We start from the raw sequence: 20,327 nt of genomic DNA on the forward strand, positions 1-20,327 counted from the left end.
CGATTGGTGGCCTGGTGCGGGGGTTCCTTGGGCGGCCGGCGGGGGCGCTTGACTGGGGACGGTGGGACTCGGGGCGGCCGCGTTTGCCGGCGGCGCCCGCCAGTGGCTTCCGGCGACCCTGCCCCACTCGCGTCTGGCGGGACGGCTGTTCCCCCCCCTTCCTCCTGACCTCACTTCAGGAGAGGGTCGCTCCCTGCCCTGCAGATCGCTGAGTTTGGACCTGCGACGCTGCCTACTCCTGGTCCTCACTGCAATCCTCCTGCTCCCTGCACGCTGCTGTTGACTGCTGCCAGGCTCCAGGGCGCTATCTTTGTGGACCGATCCTCTGCAGCCCTTACTTGCCGCTTTTCACCAGTACTCTCTCCTCTGGAGATCGCCGAGGCTCGGACCTGCTGCCCTCCTGTTACCGCCTGCCCTGTGTGTTGGCGCTGCGTTCCATTTCTGCTACAGCCACCACCCCCTCTCGGCCTTGAAGATGGGCAAGAAGGACCCAAACCAACGGAAGCTTACGTTTGACAAGACCCCTCTCCCCGACACTGACCCCCCGCCGGGACCGGCCACTGGGGCCGCTGGCACAACGGAGGCGGGGGACGCCACAGCGATGATGGCCGCCATGATGGGGGAGATGCGCGCTGGCTTCAAGGCGCTGGACACTCGGTTTGATGCCCTGGACCAGCGTCTTTCAGACATGTCCACTGCAGTGCAGGCCCATGACCGTAGGCTTGATTTGGCGGAGTCCAGAATTTCGGACATTGAGGATGGGGCTGCGAAGTCCCTGAAGCGGCTGGAGAGGGTCGAAACCATCCTTAAAACCGTGGCCATCAAGAATGAGGACTTGGAAGCGCGTAGCCGGCGCAATAATATTCGCATTTTGGGCGTTGCGGAGACGACTGCTACTGGCCGGTTTGACACATTTGTGGAGCACCTACTCATAGAGCTCTTTGGGAGAGACACCTTCACTGCTGGCTTTGTTGTCGAGCGCGCCCACAGGTCACTGGGGCCCAAGCCCCGCACTGGTCTTCCACCCAGGCCTATAATAGCTCGCATCATGAACTTTCGCGATCGTGACGCCGCACTCCGCGCTGCACGTGAGGCGGGAGACGTGCAGTGGCAGGGCAGCAAGTTGTCTTTTTTCCCGGATCACACGCTCATGGTGCAGGAGGCGCGTCGCAAGTACACTAGCGTCAAATCCGCTCTCCGTAACCTTGGCCTGAAGTACGCCATGCTCTATCCTGCGAGATTGAAGGTGGAGGCGGATGGAAGATTCCGCATTTTTGACTCACCGGCTGAGGCGCAGGACTTTTGTGCCGGCTACAAGCGGCGACGCTCCTCGTCCCCCTCTGGCTCTGGAGGACATTCTCCCCCGCGCACTGACACGCAGTCCAGCGCCGACCTTTTTGCGGATGCGGACAGAGGCTGACTCTCCTGACTCTTCTCCTCTTTGTATGTTATCCGATATGGAATTAATGGTTCATTCTTTCTGGTTTGTTGCACGACCATTGCTATAGTGTTCGCTCTGCCGGATGGCCCGCGTGGCGAGGCGTTGCTACCCCCCAAGGTGTACGCCTGCTTGTTCACTTGCTTTAAGGGTTTGGTTTTTTTTTTTTGTTTCCGAATCTGTACTTCTTGCAATTGTGGTTTTCATACATGTCAATTTTTGATGTGTTTTTCCCTTTGATGGGGGTCTGCCTTCCTGGGGATGTCGGGAGGCTGGGTGGCGGGTGGGGGATGGGTTGTGTGTTGTATTTGTGTTTTTTTTTTGGTTGCATCTTCTTGCGAGACTCATTGGCCGGGCTTGCCGAATACGCTGTTTTCTTGATCATTCTTGATGTGATGCCATGGCCGGGATAGGTCTTAGGGCTGGCCCCTCCATGCTAACGATGATGACTTGGAATGTCCGTGGTCTGAACACCACACGGAAGCGCAGACAGGTTCTGAACTATGCTGTGCGCCACAGGGTAGATGTGCTGTTCCTGCAGGAAACCCATTTGTTGCCTTCGGACACTCAGTCTCTGGCTAAGGGTTGGGGTGCGCATAGGGTGTTTTCATGTTATAGTAGATACGCAAGAGGGGTGGCGATACTGGTTCATAATCGTGTTCCCTTTGTTTTGCTCGATAGCATGACTGACGAAGGGGGTAGGTTTGTGCTTGTCTCTGGAATGCTGCATGGGTATAAAATAGCCTTGGCGTGTGTGTACGGCCCTAATGTCGACTCCCCTGCCTTTTTTCAACACATACAGCTTCTGCTACTTCGCTCTGACATTGACTTACTGGCGTTGGGGGGGTGACTTTAACCTCTTGATGACCCCCGACAGGGACAGCACCTCCCTCTCCCCTGATTGCAAACCTCTTTCCCGCGCAGTGGTGGCGGACATCTGCTCCCACTTTTCCCTAATTGACGTCGAGGCCAGGGCGCACCCACAATCCCCTGCGTACACACACCACTCAGGCTACCATAACACCAGCACCAGAATCGACTACTGGCTGCTCTCTCCAGGAGTGGCCGGTTGGATGCGCTCCCTTTCCACGCCCCCGCGCACTCTGTCCGATCACTCACCGGTGGTACTGACACTGGCAGTCCCGAGACTGGGAGGGTATGAGAGGCAGTGGCGTTTCCCAAGCAAGGCCTTGCTTGACCCGACTTTCACGGAGGAGGTCCGCACAGCCATTGATGACTACTTTGACATTAACACGGGTTCGGTGGCCTCCTGGGCAACACTGTGGGAGGGTTTTAAGGCTACCATCAGAGGGGTCTGTATCGCCAAACATGTTGGGGCCCTTCGTGACACTCGCACCACTCTAACCCGCCTAGAGGCCGACCTCTCAGCACTGGATAGGGAGATACTTGGGGATCCCTCCCCGGACCGGGAGGCCAGGCGCCTAGAACTCCTGCTAGACTTTAGGGACGCTGCGGATAGAGAGCTCCGATTTCTGGGTAAGCACTACACAGCGCGACAGTATGGGGAGGGGGAAAGACCGGGCAAGTTGCTAGCGCAGATGCTCCGCCCGCCATACCAAGCGGCGTACATAACCGACATCTACGACGCTCAGGGCACTAGACACTACTCCACTCCCGATGTTTGCGATGCCTTTCTAGCCTACTACACCCGTCTTTACACTTCATCGCTAACTGATGCCAACTGCGACCCAGGGCCCTACCTTAACGAAATAGCCATGGTCTACCTCGAGAAACATATGCAAGACTTTCTGGCGGATCCCATCACTCCGGACTACATAATTGAGGCTATAGACTCGATGAGGTGCTCCTCTGCTCCTGGCCTGGATGGGTTTACTGCCGATTTTTATAAGGAGTACAAAGAAGAGCTGGTGCCACGCTTGATGGAGGTCTATGCGGAGGCGTTGGAGACGGGCGTGCTCCCCCCCACCCTCCGTGAGGCAGTCATAGTTCTGCTTCCCAAGTCGGGCCGTGATCCCTCCCACTGTAGCTCTTACCGCCCCCTGTCCCTCCTCAACCTTGACTATAAAATCCTAGCGAAAGCCCTAGCTATCCGTTTGGCGCTTCTTGTAGATTCCCTGGTCGCGCCGGCTCAATCCGGCTTTGTCCCCCACAGGTCCACCTCCCTCAACCTCCGTACGCTGTTCTCGGTTCTACATAAAATAGACCCCTCCGTCCCGGCTGCTGCGGTCTTCCTAGACGCTGAGAAAGCGTTCGATACACTGGAATGGCCCTTTTTTTTATCCATCATGCGCAGAATGGGAATGCCTGCGATGTATGTGGCCACGGTAGAATTGCTATACACTGCTCCCACGGCACGTATCCGTTTAAACGGCACCATAACAAAAAACTTTGCGCTCTCCCGAGGTACCAGGCAGGGCTGTCCGCTGTCCCCACTCCTTTATATTCTGGCAATGGACCCTTTAGTCCGTCATTTTCAGGAGAAGCACCTCCACAGAGGTCTACAATTCCGCACGGGTCCTCTACTTGTCTCTTTATATGCGGACGACACAGTCCTGTATGTCCGCACCCCTAGTACGAACTTGGAACCCTTGATCCATGAGATCGCACGATTCGGCTCATACTCTGGCCTGAAGATTAATTGGCACAAGTCGCTCATTTTTCCCTTGACACCCTCCACGGCGCGATGGGATTGCCCCTTCCCTTTGGAGTGGTGCACCGATTCGGTCAAATACCTTGGAATACACATCCACCTGGATGCGGTATCCATTGTGAGACTGAATTATGGGCGCGCCCTGGATTTTTTGGAGGAGAGTACGGAGCGTTGGCTCCGTCTTCCGCTGTCCATGGCTGGAAGGATTGCCATTGTCAAGATGGTTGTCCTCCCTCGATTCTTATACTTGTTCACTAATATCCCGATCCCTCTGACCAAGGTTTTCTTTGCACAGCTTCGCTCTGCCCTGCTGCGCCTGGTATGGGGCGGCAAAAACCCTCGTGTTGCTTGGCGCACGTTAACCTTACCTTATGAACGAGGAGGGTTCGGGATGCCGGACTTTCACCTTTACTACCTGGTGGCGCAATGCTCGTACGCGCACTCCTGGTTCCACCCGGATGCCAGGATCCCCTTCTTGCGACCTGAGGCCGATACGGCTCTTCCGGTGCCGCTTTGTTCCATACTTCCCAAGGGACTTCCCCGCGATCCACAGGACATTCAGCCGGTCTCCACGACTAGCTGGGCCTGGGATAAGTTACGGAGACTACTCCGCATGGACAAGTTGTACTCTCCCTCGCTCCCTCTCCCCAACCCTCACTGGCTCCCCATCACGGGTGAGGCGATAGTTGACCGCACACTGTCCAAGTTCCAACTGCACACTATTGGCGATCTGTTCCCTGAGGGACATGCCTTTTCGTTGACGGAGGATCCCCGCTTCGAGGACCGCTCGTTTATGGACGCGTTCACCTTGGCCAGGCTCCGCTCCATGCTGCGCGCTGAATTCCCAACGTTCCCACTGTCACCGCCCGAGGACCCGGCACTCACGTTCGTCATACAATCCCAAACGAGCGCTCACGTAGTGTCGCGACTATACAAGCTGTGTATGACATCTCTTCCCTCTTTTGACACCGCGGTGCGCGCTGCGTGGGAGAGGGACTTGGGCAACCAGATTACTGATGACCAGTGGGAGGCATGCTGCGCTGTTACCAAGACAGTGTCCATGAATAGTAGGCACAAGCTTCTTCATTTCAAGTTTCTACGAAGGATGTATCACACCCCCGCGCTTGCCCATAAAATAGACGCTGCCAGACCACACAGTTGCCCTAGGTGCGCCTCTCCTCATGCTGACTTTGCCCACCTGTCTTGGACGTGCCCGAAGATACACGCCTACTGGCTGGATGTCCACCGGGTCATGGGTGAAATACTGGGCTTGACACTACATCCCACCCCCGAAATTGCTTTATTGGGCTATGTGACTAACTTCCCACAACCTCTCCGTAGGCTTGCTTCCTTGTGCTTCCTTCTTGCCAAGAGGGAGGTTGCGCTGCTCTGGGGCGCGCGCCGCGCTCCGACGGTTGCCGCATGGCTGAGGAGTGTGGCCCACTGCAATGTTAACAGCGTGGAGTTTTCGGCCTTGCTCCCTTCGGCCTCCCGTCCGACAGACATATGGGGGCCGTACCGCAGCTATGTCGAAAAATTGACCCAGAAGGCGCAGTCCCAATCCCTTCATTCCATTGTCCCGGAAGGGGTGGGTTAGGCTGTGAGCGGCCCCTCCGCCCGCCCGATGCCATCGGATGTCACACTCACCACTTTTGGCTCGGCGCTGTGGTTTGACTTAGATGGGAGGGTGGGGTGTGGGCATGAGATCTGATGTGTTTCAATGTATGATGCTTGTCACCGGTGGAGTTTCGCTCCTTACTGAGGAGAGACCTGCGATGGTGGACCTGTAGCGAGATGCGTGAGCTATGTCCTAGGCCACCACGGCGTTCTCACTACTTACCTGTAATTGTGCTGCCCGACTTGCCTTCTTGACTCTCGCATGCTTGTTGATTTATTTTCCTTTGCTGTATTATGTATTTCTTGTTTTTATTGCACTTTGTTCATTTTTTTTTTTTTTTACTTTATAATTCTCCTATATTGGAAAATGGCACTCTGTATTTCTGATCAACCATGCCTGAACTATCCCGCTCCTGCATTGCTCTTCTTCAATTGACGTGTATGGCATCGTCCAATAATACGCATCTATTGTTCTGGTTTGTTGTAACCTACTGTGCATTCTATTTGGTGCCGAATAAAAGTCTTTTTAAAAAAAAAAAAAAAAATGTACCAGACAAACGAAATGTGAGCTTGTCATCATAACTCTGTTACTTATTTGTGGTCGAAATATGTGAATAGTATCCTGAAAATCTAGGAATGTTTGCCTGAAGCTTATTATTTTGTATAAGAAGAGAAGCCCGACTTCGTGATTTTGAAGCAGTCTCCTGAGAACATACTTCCATGTGTTGTACTTCTAGGACACTTGTTACCTTGGTTGCAGCCAATAAACCGATCTTTGACTTCACCTAGAAGACTCTGAGTTTCTGTGGTCTGAATGAGGAAAAGGACTCGAGGTCTTCGGGTGTGTATTCCCTGACACCGCTGGGTTACCGGTTAAGCACCGGTTCTGAAAAACCCAGTACCTCAACGTTCAAGCCACGCTGGCAAAGTCTCAATGAAACAAGCACCACAACTCGCACACACGGTCCCCACGCCCAGCATCTCACATACCGACACAGCTTTCTTCTCCTCCCGCCGCTGCAGTAGGATTAATTAAGCAGAGGCAGCATGGCCGCTGGAGAGGGAGGGAGGGGAGAGGTGGGGGCCCGGGGGAGCGGCAGAGCGTGACGGAGGAGGGCAGATAGAAGGGGGGGAGGCCAGCGGAGCCGAGCAGCTCCTGAAAGCAGCCACGCACAACATAACACGGAGACCACAGGCACAAAAACGACAGCCACGCACGAAACCCGGAGCACAGGCAGAAAGACGACAGCCACGCACGATAACCGGAGCACAGGCACAAAGACGACAGCCACGCACGATAAACGGAGCATACATAGCGGGCAAAGACGGAAGACGGAGACGACCGCCACGAGCCAAGCACGACATAACACGGAGACCACAGGCAACCAAATGACAAAAACATGGCTTGAAAAAGAAAGAAAAAAAAACACCGCCCACCGCCGCATGACGTAGGGAAAGGGGTGGGATGAGCAAAAATCGCGGGAACGCCCACGATTCTGCTCCGGCAATGACGGGCAGATCTGTCTTCCAATGGCTAGCCTCCATTTATGGAGCTAGCCAATGGAAGACAGAGGTGGGAGAAAGCTCCATACTTCTAAACAAAAGTTTTCGTCTGTGCGATACTGCTTGCGCAGTAAACGCCAGGCGAAACCTAAAAAGGAAAGCTCTTTTAAATGTGTTCTAGGGCTGCATTAATGATCCATGACTAATTAACAGAAACAAAGAAAAGTCACGTTGCAAATGAATATATGCGATTTATTACAGCCCTATTTAATGTCAAGGCACTTTTCATGAAACGCATTCTCCCACTGTGGCAGTAAAAGTAAAATACAAATGTGAGGAACAGGCAGAGTGGTGACGGGGGGGGGGGGCGGTACTGAAACCAGTGTGGTATTAGGGGGGGGGTGGAGGATAAAGACCTTTTAGCCCTATGTCATTGCCGAGACCTACTGGCTTTGCAAATGCTGGTTCATCCCAACTAATCGCATTGCGTAACAAGGTCCAACCATCGCTCCCTCCTATGTAGAAACTGAGGCAAAGCAGCCACGCCTCAAACTTGGGTCAGGATGAAACCAGCCGTCATCGCTGGTTCGTCACTAACTAGGCTCACGTGGTTCTCCAGCCAAACTCCGCCCGCTCAAAACTGGGCTGTCACAGCCGACTGGTGGAGGACAGCCAATCAGCACTTGGAAATTCTGGGATGCTCACTATGATTGGCTGAGCTGCTTCCGTTGCTCCAATCATAGGTCACATTAGTCATTGGCACTACCTCCCATACCTACGTGATTCATTCCTATAGTATGTTAGGCCGTGGGATTGGTTGTTCTGCGACCAGGAAGTGCTAAAATTACAGCTAAATGATACCCGTTAAAAGACCAACAACAAGCGTCGATTGTTAAGCTGAATTAGAACAAAGAATATTAGTCTGAATTCACGGGTAAGTAGCTGCTATATCGTCACCTATTTCTCATAATATATTTTGCCGTAGTATTGATTATTATACGACCAGGAAGTGCAAAAATAATGGACAAACGAAACCCTTTGGAATATCGACTACGGTCATTAGGTTGAATTTTCGGACTCCTGGTAAGTAGTAAGTAGGGCCATGTTGTTACGTTACTCCTCCGCAGCTGTGTACAGCTCTGCATCATTTCTTTAGTCTTTGATGTTCGTGTCAGAGCTACAGTTTCTCCGATGTGAGTGTGGGTAGGCCGCTCTCATTGACAACAAGAGTTCCCTTAACTTCTCAAAGTCTCCCAGGGACAACGAGAAACTAACACGTCTTTGAACTCAAGGCATAGAAGCCTCATTAATAGAATAGAAAATATGTTCTTTGGTGGAAGAGAATATTGTCGCAGGCATCCTTTCTTGCTGTCCGATAGTAGAGATCCGATACTACACCAACACACAGGGAGAGAGGTGTTAAAAGAGAAATGATGAGTTGGAACTTGTGAAATCAGAATGTGGAATGAAAATCACGGATGGAGATAGTCGGAAAAGAGAACTTGGAATGGAGAGTGAGAAAGGGGTTGAGGGAACAACAAGGACGAGCAGCGAGGGTCACAGAATGCCCCAAGTCGGGTAATAATATCTTACTCAATCCATGTTTGCCTTTGCATTCTGGTATTTGTCGTTTTGTATTTCCAATCATATTTGCCAAGCTACAAATATCTAATCGCAATACAGACAGCAATGGATCAGCTGTTTGCACCTGACCTTTAGCAACTTGACTTATTCGGGAGACAGTCTGGGAGTCCGAGATACCAACAGAAATAAGCCAGAAGCAGAAGGAACTTGAGGAAGACAGAGAGCTGGAGAGCTAGTTTGGGGATGGCGGAGCTGAGGCTGGATAAGGAACAAGAATGAAAGGGAAGAAAGGGGGACATGGGCAAGCAAGTAAGCAGATGGGGAAGGAAGAACCGTTGGGACAAAACGCTGGAGGATAAAGTGAATGCAGAGCTAGGGATCTAAGCTGTTGAAAAGTCGGACACTACCCTACTTGTAAACATTTTATGACTAATGGGGTACCACTTTTCAAGTTTTAAATAAACAAATTCTGCTATTGATCATGTTATTTAGAATGACATTACACAAAATTTGTAATGATGAAGATTACACTGGAACTCGAATTATATAGTATCCAAATCAGTAAAAGTGACCATGTGGCTTCGTGCCCAGGTGGCGTGTTGATTAATAAACTATACTATGTACTATTGCTAGGTTTAACCTTGTGACTGTCTGTCATGCGTATATGTCTGCTTCTGATTTTTCTAGCACTGCCTTTTCTCCTATACACTTCTTACAGACAGACTTCTTGTACAGTTTTCCCCCCTTGTATTGCAAGCTTTTATGCACGAATTGCAGCATACTGCAATGTTAGTTCAGATGCCTGTATAACTTGCCTCACCTGTGCTCAAAGTGGAGGCTTATCAAGATCTTCACCCAGACCGCTGCTGTTGTAAACTATATTATATGGTGCAATTAATTGATCGAAATGCAGGGTTCCCCTGATTACACGGAGCATTTCTACGGAGCTCTCTTACCTGACCTGAATAGGACGACAGCGGCTCCCATTCTTCACCGCCTCACCGCCCACAGCTCGCCGCACCCGCTTCGCGGGTGCCGCGTCGCGCAGAGGGACCGAGGAAACTGTGAAGAGGGCTTGGACATTGTTTGTTTGTTTGGCTGAGGGTGAGAAGCGCTAGCGGGGCTGCGAGCGTGCAGGGACTCCAGGAGCCAGGAGTCCCTGCGAGACCGTTTACCACCTTCCGGTCCGCTCTCCCTGCTGGCCACGCCCCTCCCCTTCTGAGGATTATTAAATCTCCCGCCACTGCCTTTCCTGTGGGTTCCCCTGATTACACGGAGCATTTCTACGGAGCTCTCTTACCTGACCTGAATAGGACGACAGCGGCTCCCATTCTTCACCGCCTCACCGCCCACAGCTCGCCGCACCCGCTTCGCGGGTGCCGCGTCGCGCAGAGGGACCGAGGAAACTGTGAAGAGGGCTTGGACATTGTTTGTTTGTTTGGCTGAGGGTGAGAAGCGCTAGCGGGGCTGCGAGCGTGCAGGGACTCCAGGAGCCAGGAGTCCCTGCGAGACCGTTTACCACCTTCCGGTCCGCTCTCCCTGCTGGCCACGCCCCTCCCCTTCTGAGGATTATTAAATCTCCCGCCACTGCCTTTCCTGTGGGTTCCCCTGATTACACGGAGCATTTCTACGGAGCTCTCTTACCTGACCTGAATAGGACGACAGCGGCTCCCATTCTTCACCGCCTCACCGCCCACAGCTCGCCGCACCCGCTTCGCGGGTGCCGCGTCGCGCAGAGGGACCGAGGAAACTGTGAAGAGGGCTTGGACATTGTTTGTTTGTTTGGCTGAGGGTGAGAAGCGCTAGCGGGGCTGCGAGCGTGCAGGGACTCCAGGAGCCAGGAGTCCCTGCGAGACCGTTTACCACCTTCCGGTCCGCTCTCCCTGCTGGCCACGCCCCTCCCCTTCTGAGGATTATTAAATCTCCCGCCACTGCCTTTCCTGTGGGTTCCCCTGATTACACGGAGCATTTCTACGGAGCTCTCTTACCTGACCTGAATAGGACGACAGCGGCTCCCATTCTTCACCGCCTCACCGCCCACAGCTCGCCGCACCCGCTTCGCGGGTGCCGCGTCGCGCAGAGGGACCGAGGAAACTGTGAAGAGGGCTTGGACATTGTTTGTTTGTTTGGCTGAGGGTGAGAAGCGCTAGCGGGGCTGCGAGCGTGCAGGGACTCCAGGAGCCAGGAGTCCCTGCGAGACCGTTTACCACCTTCCGGTCCGCTCTCCCTGCTGGCCACGCCCCTCCCCTTCTGAGGATTATTAAATCTCCCGCCACTGCCTTTCCTGTGGGTTCCCCTGATTACACGGAGCATTTCTACGGAGCTCTCTTACCTGACCTGAATAGGACGACAGCGGCTCCCATTCTTCACCGCCTCACCGCCCACAGCTCGCCGCACCCGCTTCGCGGGTGCCGCGTCGCGCAGAGGGACCGAGGAAACTGTGAAGAGGGCTTGGACATTGTTTGTTTGTTTGGCTGAGGGTGAGAAGCGCTAGCGGGGCTGCGAGCGTGCAGGGACTCCAGGAGCCAGGAGTCCCTGCGAGACCGTTTACCACCTTCCGGTCCGCTCTCCCTGCTGGCCACGCCCCTCCCCTTCTGAGGATTATTAAATCTCCCGCCACTGCCTTTCCTGTGGGTTCCCCTGATTACACGGAGCATTTCTACGGAGCTCTCTTACCTGACCTGAATAGGACGACAGCGGCTCCCATTCTTCACCGCCTCACCGCCCACAGCTCGCCGCACCCGCTTCGCGGGTGCCGCGTCGCGCAGAGGGACCGAGGAAACTGTGAAGAGGGCTTGGACATTGTTTGTTTGTTTGGCTGAGGGTGAGAAGCGCTAGCGGGGCTGCGAGCGTGCAGGGACTCCAGGAGCCAGGAGTCCCTGCGAGACCGTTTACCACCTTCCGGTCCGCTCTCCCTGCTGGCCACGCCCCTCCCCTTCTGAGGATTATTAAATCTCCCGCCACTGCCTTTCCTGTGGGTTCCCCTGATTACACGGAGCATTTCTACGGAGCTCTCTTACCTGACCTGAATAGGACGACAGCGGCTCCCATTCTTCACCGCCTCACCGCCCACAGCTCGCCGCACCCGCTTCGCGGGTGCCGCGTCGCGCAGAGGGACCGAGGAAACTGTGAAGAGGGCTTGGACATTGTTTGTTTGTTTGGCTGAGGGTGAGAAGCGCTAGCGGGGCTGCGAGCGTGCAGGGACTCCAGGAGCCAGGAGTCCCTGCGAGACCGTTTACCACCTTCCGGTCCGCTCTCCCTGCTGGCCACGCCCCTCCCCTTCTGAGGATTATTAAATCTCCCGCCACTGCCTTTCCTGTGGGTTCCCCTGATTACACGGAGCATTTCTACGGAGCTCTCTTACCTGACCTGAATAGGACGACAGCGGCTCCCATTCTTCACCGCCTCACCGCCCACAGCTCGCCGCACCCGCTTCGCGGGTGCCGCGTCGCGCAGAGGGACCGAGGAAACTGTGAAGAGGGCTTGGACATTGTTTGTTTGTTTGGCTGAGGGTGAGAAGCGCTAGCGGGGCTGCGAGCGTGCAGGGACTCCAGGAGCCAGGAGTCCCTGCGAGACCGTTTACCACCTTCCGGTCCGCTCTCCCTGCTGGCCACGCCCCTCCCCTTCTGAGGATTATTAAATCTCCCGCCACTGCCTTTCCTGTGGGTTCCCCTGATTACACGGAGCATTTCTACGGAGCTCTCTTACCTGACCTGAATAGGACGACAGCGGCTCCCATTCTTCACCGCCTCACCGCCCACAGCTCGCCGCACCCGCTTCGCGGGTGCCGCGTCGCGCAGAGGGACCGAGGAAACTGTGAAGAGGGCTTGGACATTGTTTGTTTGTTTGGCTGAGGGTGAGAAGCGCTAGCGGGGCTGCGAGCGTGCAGGGACTCCAGGAGCCAGGAGTCCCTGCGAGACCGTTTACCACCTTCCGGTCCGCTCTCCCTGCTGGCCACGCCCCTCCCCTTCTGAGGATTATTAAATCTCCCGCCACTGCCTTTCCTGTGGGTTCCCCTGATTACACGGAGCATTTCTACGGAGCTCTCTTACCTGACCTGAATAGGACGACAGCGGCTCCCATTCTTCACCGCCCACAGCTCGCCGCACCCGCTTCGCGGGTGCCGCGTCGCGCAGAGGGACCGAGGAAACTGTGAAGAGGGCTTGGACATTGTTTGTTTGTTTGGCTGAGGGTGAGAAGCGCTAGCGGGGCTGCGAGCGTGCAGGGACGCCAGGAGTCCCTGCGAGACCGTTTACCACCTTCCGGTCCGCTCTCCCTGCTGGCCACGCCCCTCCCCTTCTGAGGATTATTAAATCTCCCGCCACTGCCTTTCCTGTGGGTTCCCCTGATTACACGGAGCATTTCTACGGAGCTCTCTTACCTGACCTGAATAGGACGACAGCGGCTCCCATTCTTCACCGCCTCACCGCCCACAGCTCGCCGCACCCGCTTCGCGGGTGCCGCGTCGCGCAGAGGGACCGAGGAAACTGTGAAGAGGGCTTGGACATTGTTTGTTTGTTTGGCTGAGGGTGAGAAGCGCTAGCGGGGCTGCGAGCGTGCAGGGACTCCAGGAGCCAGGAGTCCCTGCGAGACCGTTTACCACCTTCCGGTCCGCTCTCCCTGCTGGCCACGCCCCTCCCCTTCTGAGGATTATTAAATCTCCCGCCACTGCCTTTCCTGTGGGTTCCCCTGATTACACGGAGCATTTCTACGGAGCTCTCTTACCTGACCTGAATAGGACGACAGCGGCTCCCATTCTTCACCGCCTCACCGCCCACAGCTCGCCGCACCCGCTTCGCGGGTGCCGCGTCGCGCAGAGGGACCGAGGAAACTGTGAAGAGGGCTTGGACATTGTTTGTTTGTTTGGCTGAGGGTGAGAAGCGCTAGCGGGGCTGCGAGCGTGCAGGGACTCCAGGAGCCAGGAGTCCCTGCGAGACCGTTTACCACCTTCCGGTCCGCTCTCCCTGCTGGCCACGCCCCTCCCCTTCTGAGGATTATTAAATCTCCCGCCACTGCCTTTCCTGTGGGTTCCCCTGATTACACGGAGCATTTCTACGGAGCTCTCTTACCTGACCTGAATAGGACGACAGCGGCTCCCATTCTTCACCGCCTCACCGCCCACAGCTCGCCGCACCCGCTTCGCGGGTGCCGCGTCGCGCAGAGGGACCGAGGAAACTGTGAAGAGGGCTTGGACATTGTTTGTTTGTTTGGCTGAGGGTGAGAAGCGCTAGCGGGGCTGCGAGCGTGCAGGGACTCCAGGAGCCAGGAGTCCCTGCGAGACCGTTTACCACCTTCCGGTCCGCTCTCCCTGCTGGCCACGCCCCTCCCCTTCTGAGGATTATTAAATCTCCCGCCACTGCCTTTCCTGTGGGTTCCCCTGATTACACGGAGCATTTCTACGGAGCTCTCTTACCTGACCTGAATAGGACGACAGCGGCTCCCATTCTTCACCGCCTCACCGCCCACAGCTCGCCGCACCCGCTTCGCGGGTGCCGCGTCGCGCAGAGGGACCGAGGAAACTGTGAAGAGGGCTTGGACATTGTTTGTTTGTTTGGCTGAGGGTGAGAAGCGCTAGCGGGGCTGCGAGCGTGCAGGGACTCCAGGAGCCAGGAGTCCCTGCGAGACCGTTTACCACCTTCCGGTCCGCTCTCCCTGCTGGCCACGCCCCTCCCCTTCTGAGGATTATTAAATCTCCCGCCACTGCCTTTCCTGTGGGTTCCCCTGATTACACGGAGCATTTCTACGGAGCTCTCTTACCTGACCTGAATAGGACGACAGCGGCTCCCATTCTTCACCGCCTCACCGCCCACAGCTCGCCGCACCCGCTTCGCGGGTGCCGCGTCGCGCAGAGGGACCGAGGAAACTGTGAAGAGGGCTTGGACATTGTTTGTTTGTTTGGCTGAGGGTGAGAAGCGCTAGCGGGGCTGCGAGCGTGCAGGGACTCCAGGAGCCAGGAGTCCCTGCGAGACCGTTTACCACCTTCCGGTCCGCTCTCCCTGCTGGCCACGCCCCTCCCCTTCTGAGGATTATTAAATCTCCCGCCACTGCCTTTCCTGTGGGTTCCCCTGATTACACGGAGCATTTCTACGGAGCTCTCTTACCTGACCTGAATAGGACGACAGCGGCTCCCATTCTTCACCGCCTCACCGCCCACAGCTCGCCGCACCCGCTTCGCGGGTGCCGCGTCGCGCAGAGGGACCGAGGAAACTGTGAAGAGGGCTTGGACATTGTTTGTTTGTTTGGCTGAGGGTGAGAAGCGCTAGCGGGGCTGCGAGCGTGCAGGGACGCCAGGAGTCCCTGCGAGACCGTTTACCACCTTCCGGTCCGCTCTCCCTGCTGGCCACGCCCCTCCCCTCCACGCTCTCTATTTCCTCTTCCTGTCTTCCCGCAGCGCGGGACGCAGCACGGGCGAAGACAGGGCAAAGACTGGGCCGTTTGAGGCCGTTCGAGGACTAAAGAGGACTGGGCTGGGCCATGCCCCTAGGTTGGTCGGTGCATTATACAGTCTTATTGTTGAAAATTTTTTACTTATTTATTGTTATTTATTTCTTAAATCTGTATAATGTGCTCGCGGGGTAGTAGGAGTAAAACCCTTATGGCTGTAAGTAAATCGAACTCTAATCGGACACTGGATGATTTCCTAGTCAAAACCAATCTGGCTATTGACGAGGAAATCAGTAAAATGCAGCACAGGGTCTCTTTAGATCTTGAAGCTGCACGAAGACTATCCGAGCACTTAGCCACTACTAGAAAGTCTTCAATGGGGAACATTGCCTCTGCCCGTACACCCGAGCATACAGTAGGTCCGCAGCCATTACTGACAATGGCTGTCATTCATCCAGCACCTTTTGTTTCTTCCCCAACATCCCTTTCGATCCATTCACCTACTCCACTGGTAATAACTAAGGATCCCGTGCCATTAACTTCCATGCTAGGTACTATGCTTCCCCCTAAAAATAATTCACTTATGAATACAGCTAGGGCTAGGAAAGCGGCAATACGTAAAAAGAAATGTATTGCCAGGGCTATCCATGCTCGAAAAAAGGCGAAAACCGCTAGATCGAAATTTTTTGATAGCAGAAGGGCATTAGGATCTCTTGGGATAACGGATGGTAGTTTAAAAATTAATCCGGGCACTCTGGGAGTGGAAACTGTTTCGGATTTAAATAGCTCCGCGGATGATAGCATCACGGTTGCCTCCCCAGAGACAACTAGAACTGATGCTCCGACTGTTCAAGTGGGTGGATCACCAAACGATAGACGGGGTGATGAAGAATTTCTTAATTTAGTTTGGGGTACTTTAAAACAGCTACTTACTCCCTTGGAACTAAGGCTGTCTCGTATAGAGAATAATCTGTTGGAAATGGATAAGACCATAGTTACCTTGGCCAGCCTGAGTCTAAAGGAAATGGAAGCCAAACGTGCTAGTGAGACTGATTTGGCTCCCAAAATAAAAGAACTAGTATCCGTACCATTACTTACACAATTCCCTCAAAATATTCCTACGCCCTCAACGTTAGTAAAACCTATACCGAAGCCACGCACTACTGTTGCAAACCAGATTGCATCAACTCCAATCGTTGTTGCACCAAAATTATGTCCCTTGCCCAATCCACCCCATAGGCAGAATTCTAATTCTGGAGCTGCCCCACAGCATAGGAAAATGCAAAATCCTTTGAATAATTTCCAGCGGCCGATCAGTCGCCCTAATTTTCGTGGTGGCTTTATTGATCTTCCTCCAGAAGCAGGGCCCTATGTGACTATACTTGCTGGAGTCCCAGAGCTGGATCAGAATTCCCAGGAGAATCCTCAATCATTGAAAAATAAAGTCATTCATTGGCTTAATTCCAACACACAGCTCCCCGTTCATCATAGAACCAGCATTTTAATGGTCCGTAGAGTGCCATGGATAGGCCCCACACCTAAATCCTTGGTTGGCGACTGTATTATTGTTTCTTTTGCTGATCCTTACACAGCACAGAATATATGTGTGCGGCCATCGTATGAAGTTAACCCCACAATAGTTTTGAGACCCCTTACCTTCTTTTATCCTCCAAGACCTCACTATGCGAAAGAAGGTTCCTGGACTATTGTCCAGAATGCTGGACGGAAACCAAATAGGTTCGATGGACATAGCCAGCAAAATTGGTGGCAAGGGGCCCCGATGACCAACATGTTTGGTCCTTTGCAGGAGGTGGCAGGTTGGTTCCCAAATAATATCCCGTTAAGAAACCGTTTTGAACCACTTATGGGTATGGATGAGCAAGATTGACCACCACACTATTCTCCTGGTAATGCCCTTACGACAGAAGATGCCAGCCAGAGGCGGAAGGGTGAAAGTTGCAACAACAACTCACGTGTGAATGTTCCCATTGGTGACGGTTGTGCTTCTAAACCCCAAGTTCTTGTGGCCGGTATTAATACAGAAAGTGTGTCAAGTGTAATTATTGAAAGGCATGTTCCGGAAGTACCACTTAAGTCAGTCACAAAGACCCAAAGTGAACAAAGGATCGGCCTAATTTCATGGAATATTGCTGGGCTTGCTCAAAGATTGGAGGATGAGGCATGGTTAGATTTTGTGGGTGTTTGTGATATTTTGTGTCTCCAGGAAACATGGAGTCGTGGTACACAGGATATTGATGGCTTTCAAGCCCTTAATACCCCTGCTGTAGCCTCGCAGGCTGGTAGGGCAAAAGGTGGTCTAATGACAGCAACTTCATTGAAACTGTGTAAACTCGTAATTACCAAGATAGTTGACACTGCATGGTTTCAAGTGCTTATGCTGGTTAATTTGTTTCCCGAACCGTTGTTATTGATTAATTGGTACTATAACATCTTTGATACTAATGAGACAACTGTAATGTTGAAGTTGGAGGAGGCAATGACCAGGGCACGTCATGAGCATCCCCTACTTTTTGTCATCTGGGTGGGGGATTTTAACTGCTCTTTGTGTGCCCATGGGGACTTGAAGGTGTGTGGATTGAGAGATTCCCACGACCTTCCTTTGACACATTTCAAACATACACCCCAGGGGGACGCTTTAAATAATATCATCATTTTGAATGACTTAGCTATAGTGGAACCCTGGGTTAGTCCAGACTTAGCCCCGATACCGACATTTCAGGGAAGTAGAGGCACGATGAGTTTTATTGATTTCGTAATTATTTCCAATGGGTATTTTCATTATGTTGATAAATTGGAAGTAGTTGCCAATGCTGCCAGTGACCACAATCCCTTGATCCTATCCCTTTTTTGTCCTGTTAAACTTAAACATCCTATTTGGGATCAACCCATAAAATGTAACAGGAATCAAGGCATTACTCTTAAATGGGGTAAAATAGATGCAGTAGGTCTTGAGGCAGAGATCATAACTGAACATAGTTCAGAATATGATGTATGCCTATCACCGACATCTAATCCCGAAAAGGTTATAGAGAATTTTGAAATATTGTGTGGGCATGTAGCCAAACGCCTTACAAAACCAACTGGGAAAAACAAAAGGTCAGGGCCCAGATGGTTTGATGCTGCATGTTCGGCCACACATAGATCCCTGAAAGTGGCACTAAATCAAAAACCTAGGGATATAGAATTGGTTAGGGCATCTAGAAAGGCCTATAAAGAAGCAATAGGAACAAGGAAGATGGACCTAAAAAATCTGGCTTGGGAAGATCTAGAAAAAGCCTCTGATTTGAAGGACGGAAGGTTATTTTGGGAAGTAATTAATCGCCCTCTTTTTATAAGTAATGGTAAGGATAATATTGTGATGCAGATTCCTTGTGAAATATGGGAATCACATTTTGGGGCTATTTTTAACCCACATGGATTTCCACTTAATGAATTGTTATTGGGAGACCCTAGGGAATTAGTGGTTTCGCAATCAACTTTGTCCCTGAGCCTATCACTCACCTTGCAGGAAGTAGAGGATGCCCTGTTGAAAGGTATGTTATTAAAAGCTCCCGGCCCTGATCTAGTGCCATTGGATTTTTTCAAGCACAATGTCAAGATTTGGGCCCCTCTTTTATTAAATGTATTTAGAGCAGTTGTTATTAGTCGTATTCCATCGTCATGGAAGGAGGCAGTAGTGGTGCCAATTTTCAAGAAGGGCAATAGATCTGACCCCCGATGCTATCGCCCAATCTCACTAATTGACGCATCATGTAAGATACTGGGTAGGGTTATTTTGGCCAGATTGGAAACATGGGCAGATTCGGCGGGCCTTATTGTAAACTCGCAATATGGGTTCAGGAAAGGCAAAGGTACTGTCGAACAGTGCCTAAACCTGGCATTGATTATAGGGAAATACATGAAGGCAATGAATTCTTCCATTCATCTTGCCTTCATGGATCTCTCAAGTGCATTCGACACCGTTTGCCGAAACAAGCTGTGGAAGATGATGGAGGATATGGGTTTCGAGGAACCTTTGGTTCTTCTGCTCCGTAGACTCCATGAAGCAACCACTGTAGCCATAAGGTTCGGGCCAGGGGGAGAGAAAACAAAGTCTATTCCCTCGACTGAGGGCGTCCGTCAAGGATGTATTTTAGCCCCCTTCCTGTTCTTAGTTTACACAAATGGGCTGGAAAAATACCTGTTGGACCACTGCCATGATTTTCCAAGGGTTAATGGCAGGAGTGTACCGATGCTCTCTTATGCCGACGATACGGTATTAATGACTCTCACAGGAAATAGTTTGCAGCATTGTCTTGATGCCTTTCACACTTTTATGTTGGACCTAGACCTGAAGGTAAATTTCACCAAATCCTTTGTAATGGTCTGTGGCCCAAAGGGGACCAAAACCAGAAAGTTTGTAGTTAACAACTGCACCATTGAAAAAGTGGAAAACTTCAACTATCTGGGAAATCTTTTTAACAACAAATTAAGTTGGGCCCCGGTAATTAAGACTCGAGTCCAGAGTGCTAGCCGCTCTATTGAAGGACTGTTTCGTTTCTGTGGGAAGTTAGGCCAAAAACCCGTCAAGCATTTAAAAACCCTGTATAAAGCAAAATGCTTGTCAGTAGTTACCTATGGGGCAGGGGTCTGGGGAACTGAAAGCCCTGATGCAATTCAAATTATGGAGAACAAGTTCTTAAAACGTGTATTGGCTATTCCACTAAGCTCCTCAAATAGATTTGCCCATGATGAGGTTGGTTTGAGTTATGTGAGTGACACAATTCGTCTTTCTCCCCTTCTATTATGGGGTAAAATATGGCTGTCAGAGGACTTACAATTGTCTAGAGACATCCTTCGGGACTGTCTAAAATTGACACACATGAACAAGATCCCATGGTTGTCTTATGTAAATGAAACACTTCATAAAATAGGCCTGGGTAATATCTTCGATAGTCCTGAAAACATCCAGGGGGATATCAAATCTCTTATCAAAAAAAGTTATTTGAAATCCTCACTTGTGCACCCTTTGGCTAGCCCTCAAGAATTTAAGGTTACTTTATATTGTCAGTTTTATTTAACCTTTATAAATCATGTGCAATGGCGATTCTATTTGACAAGGTTTAGGTTACACATTTTACATTTTCTTTTTGCGTTTCCTAGACAGGG

The 20,327-nt window shown here is 52.2% G+C and overlaps 1 protein-coding gene across 1 annotated transcript in view; it reads left to right on the forward strand.

Moving 5' to 3' along the window:
- Window positions 1-7,961: 7,961 nt before the first annotated feature.
- CHMP2A (charged multivesicular body protein 2A) overlaps window positions 7,962-20,327 on the forward strand; it is a 153,090-nt gene continuing 140,724 nt past the window's right edge. The window contains exon 1 of the mRNA XM_078654818.1: window positions 7,962-8,124. The gene's annotated coding sequence lies outside the window, so the exon portion shown is untranslated. The remainder of the gene's footprint in view (window positions 8,125-20,327) is intronic.

Source organism: Lissotriton helveticus, chromosome 7 (genome assembly GCF_964261635.1).
Source record: "Lissotriton helveticus chromosome 7, aLisHel1.1, whole genome shotgun sequence".
In the NCBI taxonomy this organism is placed as follows: Eukaryota; Metazoa; Chordata; class Amphibia; order Caudata; family Salamandridae; genus Lissotriton; species Lissotriton helveticus.